Raw genomic sequence first — 18535 nt, forward strand, 5'->3', positions numbered from 1 at the left:
TAAGGCATGCACGATGCAGCACTTCTGTGCCTCGTACCTGCCAAGTTTTAGTTCCCCAAACAGATTTAAGATCAATGGTATCTTTCCACAGCTCATAGCCCCCTATAGCTAAGTCATCCATAAAGGACTTCGAATACAATAATTTAGTGTGGGTCAGTCTAACTTTGGAAGCTGACTCAGCAGCCATTTAAAAATAAAAGGCTTCAGGTTTAGATACACTGAAATCAGAAAAATATGTAAATTTTTTCACTAGAGTTTTGGAGCTGCCTTTAATTGGTGCTGGACAATGTTCCCATTGCGTATAATTAGCGACATTTCTAAATGTATTCGCTTTATGCAGGAAATGATTGCCATAGTGTTGGTAACAAAACAACTCTCCATAATTTGCTGTGTCTAAATACAAATCTTCAGCATCAAAAGCAGCATAATATTTCAAATCAGAAAAAAGAGCCTCTACGGCTTGGACATCCCAATAATCAGAGCGTATGTTTTGTTTCACAACATCCCCCATAGAAACACGAAGGACATTGGGGACATTAATCACCTCTGTGGGGCCATGATTTTGAAATTTTACAGCATCCCATACAATCCCATCTAACACAGGCAAGGCAGTAATATTAACAAAAGTCTGGGCTCTCTTCATGATGTGTGATGAGGAGTGGGGTGCCAAAGTTCCATCAATTAATCTAATTGCAGATCGTTTGGTTATATAATGTCCATTCACTAGACGAAAAAATACAACCACAAATCCAATCGACAAAAAACAAAAAAATAGATATGAGCACCAGCCAAATGTAAGTCCAAAGGGGGATTAAAAAATTTCTTTTAAACCAAACAGCAAAAATAGAAATTTTCGATGGGGCAGTCGATGTGGTAGAGTTAGTGTCAAATGAAAAACATGGCTGGTCAACTGCACTTGATTGCACACCAGGCAACAATACATCTGTGGGATAGGCATACTCAGTATCTTCATGGGGACCACCAGCCGGTGGAGTCAATAAAGGATTAGTAACTGTATGCATCTCGATGGCAATGTCAGGCCTGTTGGTAGTTGCCGGAGCCAAAACAGAATTTCTCAGCATTGCTGGACAAGAGACCGCTGGAGTCATACTAAGAAGAATCGGCCACTCATTGTAGTTTGACATTGTCAATGGAGATGTACCTGTTATCCTTGCGACCAGGAAGTGGTGGTAAAATGACTGTTCTTGTACCCTGCACGCCAAGCACTGGAACCGGTGCTCAATAAGAGGGGCTGAATTCCTTCTTGTTCTCCACCTTCTCACGGACCAGGTCTCCAACTCGAGGTAGCCAGCCAACTACCGGAATCTGAAGAGCAGCATCAGTTGTGGAGGGCAAGTGTTCCTTTGCAAGACTGTCTCGAGTCTCTTGTAGATCCTGTAATACAGCAGAATGATCATCTACGTCAAAAGGTGCGGCGGACACCGCCATGTCTAGACCATCAAGGTCCGGGACAAACATTTTTATGCCAAAGAGCATTTCGTATGGGGTCCACCCACCCAGAGACCTTCTAGGGACTTTATTAAGTGCACATTGAACGCTATACAAATGGGCCAACCAGTTCCTGCCAGTACCTAAAACCCTAGCTGTCCAGGATTGCTTTAAGTCACGGTTCATTTGTTCCACAACACTATTTCCCTCAGGCCGGTATGGAGACGAAAATTTGCCTTGGACCCCCAAAGACCTCATGGCATCCTTGTACGCCTTAGATGCAAACGCTGGACCCTGGTCCGAATGGAGAGTACCACATGCAAAAATACCCACAAAGACACGCAAATTCCCGATGACAGTTTGAGCATCAGCACTCCTTTGTGGCCAGACCCATAGAAAATGTGTGCATGAATCCACTGCAACTAAGATGTACTTATTCACAGTATCAGAGGAAAAAGGACCGCAGTGATCTAAATAAACACACCCAAGTGGTTTATTAGATATGTACAACTGTGTTTGAGGTGGATGCGCAGCAGTCGAAGGTTTAATCTGCTGGCAAATCTCACAATTAAGGACATAAACTCGAGTCTGTTTATACAATCCGCGCCACCAGTAACGTTGTTGTAAGATAGTGACAGTCGCTGAAACGCTGGCATGGGCAGAAGCCATACCTTCATGAGCGGAAGTTATCAAAGCAAGTCTGCAGTCCGCATTGGGAATCAATCTGTCACCAACGTCGGTAATTCTCACATAGGGAACTTTATCAGGACTTAAATGATAAGAGTATTTAGAAGGGAAACCTCGAGGGTAATTATCACCCTTCTCTGTTGCAGCAATTGCTGCCAAGATGTCATCATCAATCTTACATTTGGATCTTGTAACTGCTGCTACTAGATATGTTGCCACTGCTGTTTTCCCTGCCTCGTCAGCTAAACTGTTGCCAACAGCATGTACCCCGACGTGCTGGTGACCAAGAGTGTGAATTACATTTACGAGCGGCAGACATTGTTTAAGTTCTGCGACTCAAACCCAAAGCATTTTTTGGTTGATTGTGCTACCTTTGGAATCATGATACTCATTTTGAGTCCAAAAGAATAAGTTGGTGTTGAAAGACTGAAAACAGTAAAAAGAGTCACTCACTATAAGAGTAGTCACTCGAGGATCAGCAAACTCCAGTGCAAGCACCAGAGCACAAAGCTCTGCCAACTCAGCGGTACAATCACCCAATATCTGCGTGTGCACGGCATCAGACTTGAATTCTCCATTCACAAAAGTACCCGCCACTATTGCACAGGCCACTGAATAAGCATGCTTAGATCGCGTCGCCGGTTGCGTCGAACCGTCAGTATAAATGATACAATGGTAATCCTCAAGCGGGCGCAAGGACAGAGGAGCTGGATGAACAAATTCATACTGCAAATACTCCTGAGTCTGTAATGAGGCATCAAAGATGAAAGTGACATCCGGAGATGTCAAAGAAGTGGCCCGCTGTATCCAACGTGCATGCAAAGCTTTACAATTTGGTACACTGGCTTTTGTCACTGCCACTAGGGCAGGATACGGTGTGACAACCAACATGCGTTTCCCTTGCGACAGCGCTCTCTCTTTTAGAATCACCATCTGCACTGCAGTCAAAACTTTTTCGGAAGTGGAAAAGCGCATTTCAGCCGAAGTGTACAAGTGTGACTTGTAAGCAATAAGGACTGTGTCTTTCTCATTGAGCATTAAGTACGTGAAACCCACTGCGCCAGGCACATTTCTTATTACGAGGTTTGTGTGGTTATCACGCGTCAATAAGTATTTAGAAGCAAGAAGATCAGCCTGCAAAGAGTGCAGGATAGCTGAATGTACTGGCAGCCAGCTCGATTTGAAAAAGTTGGTTGTACCAAGGCATATAGCGGCTTGATACGCTGGGCATAATCGGGAATATAAGTACGCCTGAAATTAAAAAAACCCAGTAAAGATTGTAGTTTTTTCAGAGTTGTTTGAGCGCATTTCTCCAGGAAGTGAGGTGCTAAACCTTGTCCTTCGTTATTGAGTTCATAGCCCAAAAACAACACTGTGTACTCTGCAATGTGTGATTTTGCCAAGTAAAATTTGCAACCGAAGTCCGCAAACATGACAATGATGCGGTCAACGTGACACAGATGCGGCCATAATTTGTCGTCTGTGAGATAGATATCATCAACATATGAGTACGCATCAGGGTCAATGCTCTCCAACAGAGAGGCTACAGGTGCGGCAAAGACACCAGGACTGTTTTTGTAGCCCATGGCCAATCTTTTAATCTATTTCTGTTTGCTGCAAGAAGTAAAGGCTGTCCACTGACTACTAAAGAGGACAGGTTATGGCTATAAAAGCCGTTGGAGATGTCAAGTGTGGTCTTAAACCTTTTTCTCACAAGACTATCAACGAGGGCAGAACTGTGGGTATTCTGTACCGCGCACGTCCGACTGTGAGAGTTCAAATGTCGATAATCCAAAACTAGGCGGTACGACCCATCAGGTTTGGTTACAGTGAAAAGAGGATTATTCATGGGTGACACACATGTTTTAATTACACCTTGATATTCCAATTGTTCAAGAATTTCGGCGACGTGAGATCTAGCTTCGCGGCGCATGGATATTGGGGTTGTAGCTGTAGCATAGACCGTAACGGAATCTAATGGCGCGGTGATAATTTATCCCACCCAACCTGAGTATGGTACAACGCCGGAGCAAGCACCTATGCCCACTCTTTGCTCTAGGAGCAGCCAAAACGAAAGCTGGGGGCCAGTCTGCCTCTGCTAGCAAAATGTCATACGTAGAGGTCAGATTTTCCCCAAAAATCCCTTTTATGGTATGTTGCATGTCACCTTTCTACAGTAATAAATGTGCCAGTTGCTGTCGCCTTCAGATATGGATGCTGTGCTTGCCACTGCGCTGTCTAGCAGCGTTAGTGCCCATGTCAGGTTCCGAAGCTGTGTTCTCACTATCTGTGGCATACCTCGCTGTTAGTGCCGCAAATTTCTTTTTTCTGAAACGGAGGTCGTTGACCTGCAAATTCGTCCTGCTTGCCTTTACCATCAGCTGGGCGGGGCTGCTCGCGTCCTTGAGGGGCACCCCGACCTTTGCCAGGTTCTCAGAGACGATGTTTCCTGTGAAGAACGAGGAGAACGTTGTGCAGGAACCTGAAATCTATCAGGAGACCTAATTCTAGTGCGATCGCGCAATTCATAAGTGCGTTCAGTTTTCACTTGTACCGGTGACGCGGGACGAGACCCCTGTTTCTGTTGCTGCTTCCCCTGTTTCTTAGTTTTTCCAATTTTGTTTAGGAAAAGCTGAACGGTCGTCTTTAGTAGACTGAACCATCTGAGTTTGCATTTGCGCTGTTGTTTTAGCAAAAGGCTTAACACCCAAACTATTGTGGCCAATGGTCTTATAAGCCTCCACAATAATTCTTGGTAACTGCCGGGGTTTATCGACGTCGGCGACGTGGCGCAGCTCATTCGACACTTGAAAGTTAACCTCATCTCCCTTGACGTTAGCAAGGATGAGATCAGCAACTACGTCGAACACGCCGACATGCCTCATTCCTACCTCATTCCTAACTCATTCCTAACTCGACCGCCGCCTCCGGACCGTGCTCATCCTGAACACGCTTGATCACGGAGGGCAGTACATCATTTGTGTAGAATGCTGCAAACACTTTACCCCAGTTCTCACAATCAGTTACCTGTTGGACTAAGTCTTTCTGCAAACTAATGGTAAGGATCCTGTGTTTCACCACAGGAGTAGAGTTAGGAAACACTGCTTCCAGCTGATCAAATTTCTTAGCAAGTCAATAAGGCATATCGTCCTTATGCTGGGGCGCTTGCCCATTACCAAATTAACCATGACGGGACTAATAGTAATCCCGGCCGGGCCAGCTGGTTGCGTCGCAACCCCAGGTGCCCCCACCTGGACATTGTGAGAGATGTATTGCACTAAAGGCCGATGTACCGCAATCAAGGTGGTATGGAGTTGACGTAAGTCATCCACCAGGGCTTGCAAATATCGTGGATGTGGTGTGAACCCGGCCAAGACCGACCAAGTGGCCCCAGGAATGGACAAGGTACCTAACCGAACCAGAGTTACGGTGTGGGGGAGGGCGCCATTGAACCAAATGCGATGCTTCCAAGCGGAAATTTGAATTTCCTGCGTCCTATACAGCATGTAATTAGCTGGAACTGCCTTGGAGTGTATGCGTGAAACGTCTTATCGTCCGCATTCACCTCCAGAAAAGTAACCCAAGAGTAGAAAAGCTCATAGGGGAACGATGCATTGGCACTCACTATAAAGATAATAGACATGCTATCGTCAGGGCCCCCGAACTGCGTCAAATGACGCCGGAGAGGTGTGCAACTATGCCCTGCAATTGCTACTTCAGCCATAAGGACGCAGAGAAGAAAAACTATATTAACCCGTAGCATAAATAGGGTTAGTAACTCAAAAAGAAAACTTTTTAATTGTCAAGCTTGAATGAAGCTATAAGTCAACTATATGGATAGGTTTAAACCGTCACTCCCATCAACCGGAAACAAGAGTGAGGGTGTTGTGGACAAATATAAGCAGTACTAAGGCGTCTCAATCATAGGACCAAAACGTTAGGTGCGCCATGTTGCGGAAATTCTGCTCATGCACAGAACTATGTGCCGGAAACCAGGACCTCAGTGAATTGTTGTGTACCAAAAAACTCACCTCAGTACCCAGAACCCCTATCCGACAAGCATCAGTGTCTCATTCACTCTCCGTATCATCTCGAAACTACCAATGATTAGACAACCCAGATTAAGTGACTTAGAGTACTCTCGGGAATGGTGGGAATCAGAAACACCTTTTCGCTATTATTCTCATATCAGTCCACAACGTGAGTAATCAGAGACACGGAAAAGTTTTAAATGTTTATTTTTAACTACGTGCTCTAAGGTGTAGTACTTTGGCTAACATAAGCAGACAAATGATTAGAAATAAAACCATCAGCATTGTTACAATACCATAGAAAATGAAGGGAGAAATCATATTACAATGATAGTGGAAACAGATCCTAGAATACATTGTGCACCACACTCCCCTGGCTGGTGAGCTAGTTTTATATAATAATAGAAGGTCTCTAGGTTTGAATGGGTAACCCCTTACCCCAAAGATCAGCTTAGGTGAATCACATCACAGGATCAGCTCTGCTCTCTATGTCTGGAAAGGTTGTCTCCAAGTGTCTGAATCATGCATGCAAATGCAATATTAAAGGCACCCGAGTTTCAGATATTTGCAGCTGTGTGCTTGTTGTGTCTAGAGCTTGGGCCGAACGACCTGAATTCAACAGCATACATTGTTATTTGCCCTTGACGGTTTCTGCACACAGTGTTCAGACTAAGGTTGCAGTGCACGTCTAGAGATGTGAACGACAGACCGTTCTCATGTGAAGTAAAAGCAAGCAAGCAGTTTTACTAATAACAACTACGTGTAGTGTCGTGTGCAAAAGCAGCAAAGTGGCAAGATGGCGTTTGACTTCTAAAAACGCTTATGCTAACATAGCAATGTGTGCAGGCAAAACTCTGTCTTCACTACTGAACCTGATCAATCACAGGGGGTGGGCTTTGTATCAATACATAATTTATTATTAGGGTCAGAGGCCAGGGGATGTCTTGTATATCATACCGATTTTAAATATTATAAAAGAGTGAAATTTAAGATTCTAAAGTGTGCTTTTAAAACCTGGGTTCTAACTATAACGTCCCTGAAACCTCTATTTTTTTCAGTGAATTTCGAAAGTTTTTTAAATGCTAATTCCCAACTGTAACATCCCTGAAACCTGTGATTTTTTCAGTGCATTTCTAAGGTTTTTTTAAATGCTAATTTCTAACTAGAACTTCCTTGAAACCGGTGCTTTTTTCAGTGAATATATCTATAGATAGATATCCATTCACTGAAAAAAACAAAGGATAAGGTAACGCTGTAGTTTGGTGAAATGTTCAGTAACACATAATATTTTAAACTATAAAAACCTCAGAAAATCATCAGTTATAGGTAAAGTTATCCCAAGTAACTATAACTCGCCATGCACAGTCTCATCAGTAATTTCACTACAGATGTTGCAGTGATATTATCAATGACGCCATCGAAAATGTAATGAGTGATGTAATATGTGGGTTATTATGCAGGGCATGGTGAGGGCGAGTGTTATAGTTACATTAGAGCAAGAGTAATAGTTAGTTGAGAAAACTGACTAGAACTGGTGAGTTTCAGTGGTTTTAAAAGTTTAAAACGTTACGTTGTTACTGATCATTTTACCCTAACTATAACATTATTTTAAACTTAGTTTTTTTCAGTGAATTACCAGGTTTTTTTCAAACAAAGTAATAATTAATTGCCATACATAAATCCAACACCCTGCTGCCCTGAAGCCAACCCCCGCATGCAGCCAACTCCAATAAAGGCCGCCAACCCCACACTGCTCAGGGTCTTTGGCCGTGCATGGCGGGGGGTTGGCCACAGGCCCTGGCTGGCGTCCAGGCCTTGTTGCCACCCCCCTTGCATGCAGCCAAACCCGCACTGCACATGGTCTTTGGCCATGCAAGGGTGGGGGTTGGCCACAAGACCTCTCCTGCGGCCACGCTCTGTGGCCAACACCCCCAAAGGCAGCAAACCTCACACTACACACAGCCTTTGGCCATGTGAGGTCGAGGGTTGGCAACAATGCTTGGTCCAGGAGACCCAATCCCCAGGGCCTTTTTTTCATAGGGGAGGAGCAGAGTGGCCTCCCTCGCCGATCCTATTATGGCCCTGGGGACCCCATCCCAACGCCATATACATTTTAATGGAGAGGAGGCCACATGGCCCTTCTCCATGAGCCTCATTAGGCCCTGGGACCCCATTCCCCAGGGTTACTACTGAGAAGTAAAGGGACGGGGTGCATGTGGCCCTCCTCCAAAAGTTGTATTAGGCACGGGGAAACAAGCCTCCTGGGCCATTGTTTTTTCATTAAAGCTGTGTGCCCCCTTCCCTGAGCCTTGTGGGACCTGTGGACCCCATCCCTCGGGGCCACTCTGTTAAATAAAGGGGAAGAGCGCCACGCAGTCTCCTTTCCCCTGGCCATAATCTCCCACCAGGGTCCCCATTCTCAGTGCCCTCACACTTAAAGATGGGTGCCCTGGTGCCAACCCAGGGGGACCCACCATATACTCATTGGGGGCCGTCGGGAAGCCCCGCGGCCCCAACCTGCTTCCCGCATGCATTGGGAGTTGGCATTGCTCCCACCCAGAGGGAGAATCTACTCATGCTGATCCCTCCAGGCAGGAGCAATACTTTGATCTGTTTCCCTGTCTGCTTCAGTGCAGGCAAGGAAACAGATCACATGTCTACTTCCAGTGGGCGGGAGCAATTTCAAAGCTCATGCCAGCTTGGATCAGACTTTGTGTTTGCTCCCGCTTTGCAGAGGTTTTGAAAATGCTGCCTCCAAACAAGAGAAAATACAGGTTTCCCTGCCGGCACTGGTGTGGGCAGGGAAGCTGGTATATCTGGCTGTTGGCTCCCAGGGACATAGCTCGTGAGCCGATCCCCAGGGATGTGGTCCCCAGGACCACTAATGGCTTAGGGAGGGGGGCTATGGGCAGACCTCAGGGTTTCCAGGGAATAGCTCTTCCTTCAGTGAATCAGCATCAAAGAAGGCATATTTTCTTTCTATCTGTCTGTCTGTCTGTCTATCTGTCTGTCTGTCTGTCTGTCTGTCTGTCTGTCTGTCTGTCTATCTATCTATCTATCTATCTATCTTCTTAGAATTCAGCAGGAAGGCACTCAAGGTATTGGTGTGGTTTCTTCATTAAAACAAAACACCCACTGGCAATGTGTTTCGGTTATAGCAGCCTTCGACTGCTTCAGTGGTCCCCCCCCGTGCATAGCAGAGTTGCCCTTAGTTTGCAGTGAAGCCCTGCGAGTGGCCATGCTCGACAGCGCATTACATTCGGCTGTGCGCAGCATGGGTTGGCCGCAGGGCCTAGCATGCGGTCAGCCTCCTGCACTTAACCTGATATGGCAGCCAACCTTCACCTTACTACTCTTTGGCTGCATGGGCTGGCCTGAAACTATGCTGTGCACCCAAACCACTGCTGTTGGCCAATCTCTGCTGCACAGCTCGGTTTCTTCACAGGGCCCAAAACCAACCTACTGCAACCAGCCTTGTGTTTTCCACATTCTGGCTCCCTACTACCAATGCCCTGGGGTCAGACACCCTTTATAATGTCTATCCTTTCTAGTGGAGTTCTGTTTTCCACCGAGCAAAATTCGCAAATCATAATCATTCATGAATTGCAGTCAAATCTTGTTCTTTAAATGGTGACTTGTGGGATCACGATCACTGTGGATCTCATGCTTGTTTCTACATTTTTTCATGGTGTGCGACTCAAGTTTTCTCCACCTCTGGGTAACCTCAGAGCACTTCAAAATGTGGTTGACTGAAATTGTGAATTATAAATCAAGATCTTAAATGGCACACATGTACAAAAGTGTTAAATCTTTAGATCCCAATCTGAAACTTATCAAAATACTTATATCTCAAAATCTACTGGACAGGGTAATACCAAGCCAACACAAGCAAGCTTTCTGAGTAAAGTTCTACCTTCATGGTAAGTTTGGTGTAAAACTGTTCGTTGGCTTAAGCTCCATATGCAAGCAAATTAGACTAAACAATCGATTGCCAACTTTGGTAGAAATCCATAGAGTCAAAAGTTATAAACAAATCAATAAATGTATTTTTAATGGAAATATATATGTGTGTGTGTTATGTCAAGAAAATAAGTTAATGGGGGTCATAGTTAAAGGGGTGTATCAGTAGATAAAGTGCAAAACCTGAAAATGAGCTATATTAAAATATAAAACGCATTCTTATATTAAAAATATGATATAAGTTCTTAAATAGCTTTCACATCTAAATTTAGCTCATGTGTAAGGAAAGCATTCTTTAATAATGAGTTTGGGTCGATGTTCAAGAGGAAAAGCAGTTTTAACAGGTTGCTTTCAATGGATTTTTCTGTAGATCCAGAGTATTTCTGGTACTAAAAGAAAATACATTATTTTAGCAAATATGATCAATGATGTGGGTTTTTTGTGCAAAGAGTACAGTGAAATCTAAAGTGAAATCATTCAAGAAATGTCAAAGCAAAGTTGCTGTCTACAGGACCATCAAGCTTTGTCCTCTCAGGTAAGAAAACTAATTGTGACAGAAAGTCAGGGAGTAGCGGCATTTGCATGACTCTTACAAAAGTCAGCTTTTGCCTATTTGGGTAATTGGTCTGGAGAATCCATTAGCAGCCAATGTTTGTAGGCTTCAATTGTGTCAACTGGAGTTTTTACTACTCATGTATTGTGGTCACGAGGGCTTTAAGTGGGATGAAAAAATTGTGGGAGGGTCTCTCTTCAAGGGGCGTGGCTGATGTAATTAGGGCGTGGCTTAAGACACATAAGCTAAAAATCTGTGTTTAGCATAGTGTGCCACCTGACAGGTAATTTTCTGTTTCTGTCATTGCATTCAGATATATCATACAAGAAGCAACCTTACACCTCCAACAAGCTAGGAGTATTGGCTTTGCCAATGCTTGTTAGTTACATACGATAAATAAGCAACAACTATGGCTTTGTATAGAATATTGAAAATTCTTTGATTCTGAAATGATGATACTGTGAAAAAAATAGAACAAGCCTCTTTGAAGTTTCATCAAAGGCAGTGAAGTGTGGTACTGCTGCAGAGTTGAGATATTTTTTTCATCCTGACGGTAAGAGCCAAAAAATGGAGAGCCCAATAAGGACCCCTCTCAGCACCTGCTTTTTAGAACTGTCAGTGCTGAGCACCGGCAAGACCCGGCCCACTTAAACCTGTGGTGGTCACTTTGCTACTGTACACAAAAATGACAACTTATGCACCCCATTAGCATTTAATACTCAGAAAAAAAGGCACAACACTCCAAGCTGGTGAGGGTAGAAACTCAGAACTCAGTACAGACAATAACACTCAATAACTACTTAAGAATGTGATTTCCATACCAATCACCTCCCATGGACAGTTCTCCTGCCATCACTGCTGCCAGACCTTCACTACCGTCCACACCCCCATGGCCACCACCCCCACGACGAACCCAAACCCCTCCGAAGCCCTGAAGTGCATCCTCCTCAACGTGCGCTCCCTGCACAGACATGTTTTAGAGAACTGGGGCCTCCTTGACACCCTCTCACCAGACGTCACCTTCTTCACAGAAACTTGGACCAACCCCACCTCCGCCCACGACACCCCCACTGCCATCCCCGAGGGATACAAGATCCAGAGGAAGGACCGCCCCAACCGCCCAGGAGGAGGACTTGCCATTGCCCACAAGAGCTGCCTTCGACTCACGACCTCCAGCTCGGGCAACAGCCCGCCCACCACTGAACACCTCCATTTCCTGATCCAGACCAGCCCCAGAATGACCCAGAGAGGCATCCTTGCCTACAGACCTCCCGGACCTCGAACTGCATTCACCACCACCATCGCAGACCTCATTGCACCCCACACCGTTGCCTCCATGGACTAAATACTCAACGGAGACCTCAGCTTCCACCTCGACAACCTGAGAGACCCCAACTCTACCACCCTACTGGACAACCTCGCCAACCTCGGACTGAAACAACTCATCACCACCCCCACCCACAAGTCAGGACACACCCTTGACCCCATCTTCGCAGAAGGTAACAACATCCACTTCAGCCACACCACTCAACCCCCATGGATGGACCACCACTGCGTACACTTCCACGTTGACAAACCCACGGCGCCCAAACCTGCTCCCCGCCCCCCATGAAGAAACTGGAGCAAGATCACCGAGGAGCACCTCAACTCCACTCTCAACTGCAATGCCCCCGCCACCTCGACCAACGTCAAACTCACATCCAAAGAACTCCACAGATGGATCTCCAACTGTGAGCTTGCACCCCTACATAACCCCAACAGACAGCACCCCAGGAAGGCCACCTGGTTCAAAGCCAACCACCAAGAATCCAGGCACACCTGCAGACATGTCGAGAAGAAGTGGAGAAACAGCAAATCTTCGGAAGAGCGCACCACCTACAAGAACGCCATGACAGAATACCGCCAATGCATCAGATCCACCAAAAGGACCTTCATCCAGAACAAGATGCTCACCAACTCCAGCAAATCCAAGGAACTCCTCAGCATCATACAGGACTTCACCAAACCCCCCAACGAAACTACGGACATCACCCCCTCCCAGGACCTCTGCAACAATCTCAGCTCCTACTTCCATCTGAAGATCAAGGGCCTCTACGACAACTTCAACGACTAGACACCTGGCTCTGAAACCACTCCATCTTCCAGCAACGCGAGCCAGCCAACCATCTCCTCCTGGACTCCAGTCACCACCGAAAACACCGCATCGACTATGAAAGGCATCCACTCAGGAGCCCCCATGGATCCCTGCCCCCCGCACATCTTCCACAGAGCCACCACCCCTCCAGAAATACGATGCACCATCAATGCCACTTTTGAATCAGGCATCTTTCCAGATGACTGGAAACGTGCAGAAGACAGACCCCTACTCAAAAAGCCCTCAGCAGATCCCATGGACCTCAAGAACTACAGACTCATCTACCTCCTCCCCTTTGCGGCAAAATTCACAGAAAAGACCGTCAACATCCAACTAAAGAAATTCATCGAAGAAAACTCCATCCTCGACCCCTCCCAATCCGGATTCCGAAGCAACCACAGCATGGAGACGGGTCTACTCGCCACCACAGGCGACATCCACACCCTCCTCAACCAAGTACACACGCAGTCCTGATCCTACTCGACCTCTCTGCAGCCTTCGACACTGTTTCCTACCGCACACTCACCACCAGACTCCACGAAGCTGGCATACAGGGAACCGCCCTCAACTGGCTCTGCTACTTCCTCGCCGTCAGAACCCAAAGAATCAGACTTCCACCCTTCCTCTCTGAACCCACAGAAATCAACTGCGGAGTACCCCAAAGATCATCGCTCACCCCGCGCTCTTCAACATTTACATGGCCCCCCCTCGCCACGATCATCAGACAGCACAGACTCAGCATAGTGTCCTACGCCGGAAACACCCAGCTTATCCTATCCCTCACCAGGCACACCATCACCACCAGACTCAACTTCCTGGAAGGAATGAAAGATGTTGCATCTTGGATGACCAGCAGCTGCCTGAAGCTCAACTCGGAGAAGATGGAGGTTCTCATCCTTGGACCCTCCCCCTCAGCATGGGTCAACTCCTGGTAGCCCACTGCCCTTGTCAGCCCTCCATGGGCCACGCCCGATACCTGGGTATACTTCGCGACTCCTCCCTCTCCATGACCCGACAGGTCAACGCCGTTGCCTCCACCTGCTTCAACAACCTCCTCATCCTCCGAAAGACCTTCAAATGGATCCCCCCCGAATCAAGGCGGACCTTCACCCATGCACTCATAACCAGCAGACTGGACTACGGAAGCGTCCTCTAAGCCGGGATCAACAAGTCTCTTCTCCGCAAACTCCAGACCATACAGAATACTGCAGCCAGACTCATACTCGGCATCCCTCGATGCGAACACATCACCCAGCATCTGAATAACGTCCACTGGCTCCCCATAGAGAAAAGAGTAGCCTTCAAGATACTCAGCCATGCCTACAAATGCCCCAAGAACACCAGACCCCAATATCTCAATGACAGAATCTCCTTCCACGTACCCAAGAGGAACCTCTGATCCGCCGACCTCGTGGAACTGGTGGAAGAAACTTCTCCTACATCGCAGGCAAGCCCTGGAATGAGCTGCCAATCAACATCAGGTGCGCCCCCACCCTGCACATCTTCAGGAATACCCTCAAGACCTGGCCCTTCGGCTGACCGGAGCTGTTCCCCCCCCACCCCCAGCGCCTTGAGACCCTCACGGGTGAATATCGCACTTAAAGTTTCCCTGATTGAGTTCATAAAAATAAAAAGAATTGTTTCAGTTTTTGGTGTGTTATTAATCATACCAGATCCTATCCGATACACCAAGATCAGAACTTCTTAGGAGCGACAAATAGCATCTATCATGACTTTTTCGTTACACAGTTGGAAATATCATGCACATGTTGCTTTCTGCAAAATCCTGCAGCATCTAGAGTACCTAAGTTCCTCCTTTAAATTTCGACACATCAAATCTGCTGAAAATCAACAGCTGAAAAAGGCCTTACCCCGCAGCTTTACCCTTACTCAACATTTAGATGCAGCCCTTCATGGTCTCCAGAGTTATGCTGTGGTAGAAACAAAACCCTCTGGAAAGCCCACTGAAGTCCAATACATGTAATGCAAAAATATTGCAAGCATGGCAAATATTGCAAATTCTCAATTTCAGTGTACAAGGGCATTATTGTTGGAGCCATCGGAGCATACAATGCTAAATTCACTTAATTTTTCGCCGTGGTCTAAACTGAGACAAGATAGCTGCTAATTAGCAGATGCTTAAGTCTTCTTGTGGGAAGAATGTGAGAATTCTGCAATTTGTCGCTTGTCTGTGCCAACTTCAAAATGAGGCTACACTAACTCGAGTTGTCAGTTTAAATGTACTATGTGCAAAATCCAAAATCAAGATGGCAGTAGTCAATTATCGGTAATAGCTTTATTCGATCATTTAAAAACAATCATAAAAGCTAACAAGCTGTACAAACGTAAGTGTAAAGAAACATAAATCAATGAATAACACAGCCATTAAATATAAAAATCATGAATTGCCAAATAATACGTACTAGCAGGTCAATGACATTAGAACAGCAGTTTCTTCCTGTGACAAAGAGCAGATTTTTAAAAAGCACTAGCAGAGGAACATACAAGGGGTGAGCTAAGTTGCTGAAGAAATACCAGAGCGGGCTTGCAAGTAACAAAGCCAAGAATTCTCAAGATTGGAATTAAAAATCATTTGGGGCCAGATGTACGTACTCTTTTTTGCGGCTGCAACCAGGAGATCCTCCCATTTGCGACCGCAGAAAAGGGTAATGGCACGTACAAATGCTATTTTGCGAGTCACAGACTCCCAAAATAGTATTTGCAACTCCCGCTATTAGGAAGGGGTGTCCCTTCCTAATAGCGAGTCACCATGCAATGTACAATTGTTTTGCGACCGCATTTGCATCCGCAAAACACTCGCAGTTTACCACCTACTTCAAGTAGGTGGTAAACCACTCGCAAAGAGGAAGGGGTCCCCAGGGGACCCCTTTCCCTTTGTGAAAGAGTGTGTAAATATTTTTAAGAGCAGGCAGTGGTCCCATGGACCACTGCCTGCCCTTAAAACAAGCATTGGCATAGCCAATAGGTCTCGCCTTTTGGACCTTATAAGTGTTTAGCGAGAGCTACTGGCTTTGCCATTGTGTTTAAGCTATGTTGCAGGGCAGTGTGCCTGCTGTGCAGCATGTTGAAAAGTTATGATAAAATCTTATAAGCATTTTTGCTACCATATATATAACCAAGTAAACATTATGTACAAATGAACAACCCTATTAAACAAGCATTGCCATGGCCAATAGGTGTCGCTTTTGGGACCGTATAAGTATTTAGTTATGCGGCACAATATGCTTGGTGCAACAGCATCAACTGTTGCATGGCTAAACACTTATAAGGTCCCAAAGGCGAGATCTATTGGCTATTCCAAACCCAACAGAGGGCCATGATTACAGTGCAACAATACACCAGCCCTTCCAGATGAACTAACAACGGATTCAATGGCTTTCTTGCACAGGACTGACTATAGTATGGACCCCACACAAAATATATCCTCAACAGTGAAAATAGATAATGAATCCTTAGAGAATCGGATAGGTTTGAAGTCGTAAATACACCTACAAACATGAAAAAATAATGGAGAAAATGCCATGCACAAACACACTGAAACAAACGTACAGAAGAGGAATACAGTCACTGCAGAGATTCACGTGTATCCTTATGGTCTCAGTTAAAAATCTAGAAGGTAAAATGAGCTTATTAATTTGCAGAGGTCTACTAAGTACAATACATTTGGGTAATGCTATCACCAGTTTATATCTGTAAAGGTCTCATTAGCTAGTAAAATTCACCCACAAGTGTTACTATATTTTTTAAACGACGGAATAGAAATTAGAACAGAAAATTAAGGCAAGGGGAAGTAAGGTTTCGAAAGAAAGGAGGATTATTGACAGATAAATAGGAAGAAAGGGGGTAAGAAGAGAGATGGGTATAAACCAAATGGGAAAGTAAAAGAAGAATTTAGCCGGGAAATTAGAGATTTGTAGAAAGAAGAAAAAGAGACTGTAAGGAATAGTGTAGGGAAGAAAAATGTGAGGAAGGTATGCGAGAAGTGAATTGGGAGAGGGATACTGGCATGGCTAAAAATGTGAGCAAGGAAAGAAATGGAGGGAGAAATTGAGCAACAGGGAAGGAGAAGGCAAGAGAGGTGGAAAGAGGAAAAAGGGAGTAGTCCGTGAAAGGAAGAGAAGAAAACAAAAAAAATATTGTGGGTAAAGAGAGAAACGCTTTGAGAGGCAGGTGAGGCAGAGATTAACAGGATGGACAAAACAAGAGATACGGACCGAGAGCAGGGAATACATGGAATGCGATGTGTAGCAAAAAAAATTGGCAAAAAGATATGTAGTAGGCGGTAGTAATGGATGCTAAGTCATGTGTGAACCAGGGTGTGTGTGTAGAGTACAATGAAAGAGAATACAAAACAAACACAGCATTCAATACCATAAAACAATTAACTTGGGAAAAGAAAAAAAAACATGTCAACAAAAGTCTTACACTGTAAAAACATAAGGATTTCTGAGTATTCCCTGCATAATTTTAAGACAATCATATAAGACTTTTAGCCTAACCTCAAGCTCAATTTGTTTAGATTTTTTTTGTTCTACGTAGCCAAAAACAGATTATAGTAAGCGGCGAATATACAGTCACTGCAGTTTTCACTGACGTAAAAATGAAGAATTAGCAGCTCTGCCAAGTGTAAGTCCACTCGTAGTTAAGTTTGTTTAAATGTGTTTAAAAAACAAAATAAGGGTGGGAATGAAGAAGCCACAGGGACACGATACAGTTAACAGTTAAAATGTGTACATAGTGTCAAATTAACAATAGACACAAGGTCAGGAAAGAACATTAAATATTTCCTTCGCTCCTGTTTTCCAGTGCACACGAGGACAGGAGGCAGCAAAACTGTTGCAAGAGTAATATCCTGCCTGAAATTGTTTTTAATATATATGCGCAGAGTTCCTGTGAGGGGGTAAAATAAATGAATGCTATGCTTAGATAGGATTTAAGTATTGACAGCAGTGGTGCGCCAGGCCTTCGAGAAATGTCCTTAAACCTAGCGTGCGGGACGCGAGAACCAGGCATGTTCAGAACAGGCTGGCACTTGCCACTGCGATGGCTGGAGGGTGGGGCACCTTCCAGTTTGCTAGCTATGCAGCGCGTCCTACACATGTGTGCGTAACTCTGCATGTATGTGATCAATAAGGCACCTGAAAGGAATCCTAACGAGGCTCCATGGTGGAGAGCACGCGCCCACCTGCATAGACTCCCAAGTGAGTTACTGTCAAGTGGCCCCAGTGCGCTGGATTTAGAAGCAACATAAGAAACCACAGATAAACAACGTGTTAGCCAACAGCAAATTGCATCATGGGGTTTGTAGTTTTGCAGTTACTAATAGAAATGAATGCATATATTCCTACCTACTGCTTCCCTGGTATTACGTATACCATGGAAAAGTGAGCAGTCCTGGGTATAGGTCTCCACTCCTTAATTTGTAATGTTTGCACATTTTCCATCTACAATAAACCTCCGAAAAAGTATTGCGCCTCAAACGTTTAGCATTCCCTGGGAGTGGGCAGTAGGTTGCAGCCAAGAGTGGTAGCATCTGTTTACAGAGAACACAGTTCGACTGGTGATGCTCTCTTAAGTCAAACATTGTCTGGATTACTGTAAACTGCAAATCCCTGGGTGTGTGCCGGCGCCCTAATAGCTCATCAACATACCAGTAGGAAATAAATCGATAATTTTCCAGATAGTCACAGCGGGGTGCCA

The 18535-nt window shown here is 45.2% G+C and overlaps 1 protein-coding gene across 2 annotated transcripts in view; it reads right to left on the minus strand.

Moving 5' to 3' along the window:
• The window catches only part of LOC146786070 (dehydrogenase/reductase SDR family member 4-like), a 227943-nt gene that overhangs the window by 205320 nt on the left and 4088 nt on the right, over positions 1-18535 (minus strand). Inside the window, exon 2 of one of the 2 annotated variants that reach the window (XM_085635497.1) lies at positions 1163-1395. The exons of the other annotated variant lie outside the window; for it this stretch is intronic. The gene's annotated coding sequence lies outside the window, so the exon portion shown is untranslated. The remainder of the gene's footprint in view (positions 1-1162; positions 1396-18535) is intronic. 2 annotated transcript variants of the gene reach the window in all.

This window comes from Triturus cristatus, chromosome 11 (genome assembly GCF_964204655.1).
Source record: "Triturus cristatus chromosome 11, aTriCri1.1, whole genome shotgun sequence".
NCBI classification, from domain to species: domain Eukaryota; kingdom Metazoa; phylum Chordata; class Amphibia; order Caudata; family Salamandridae; genus Triturus; species Triturus cristatus.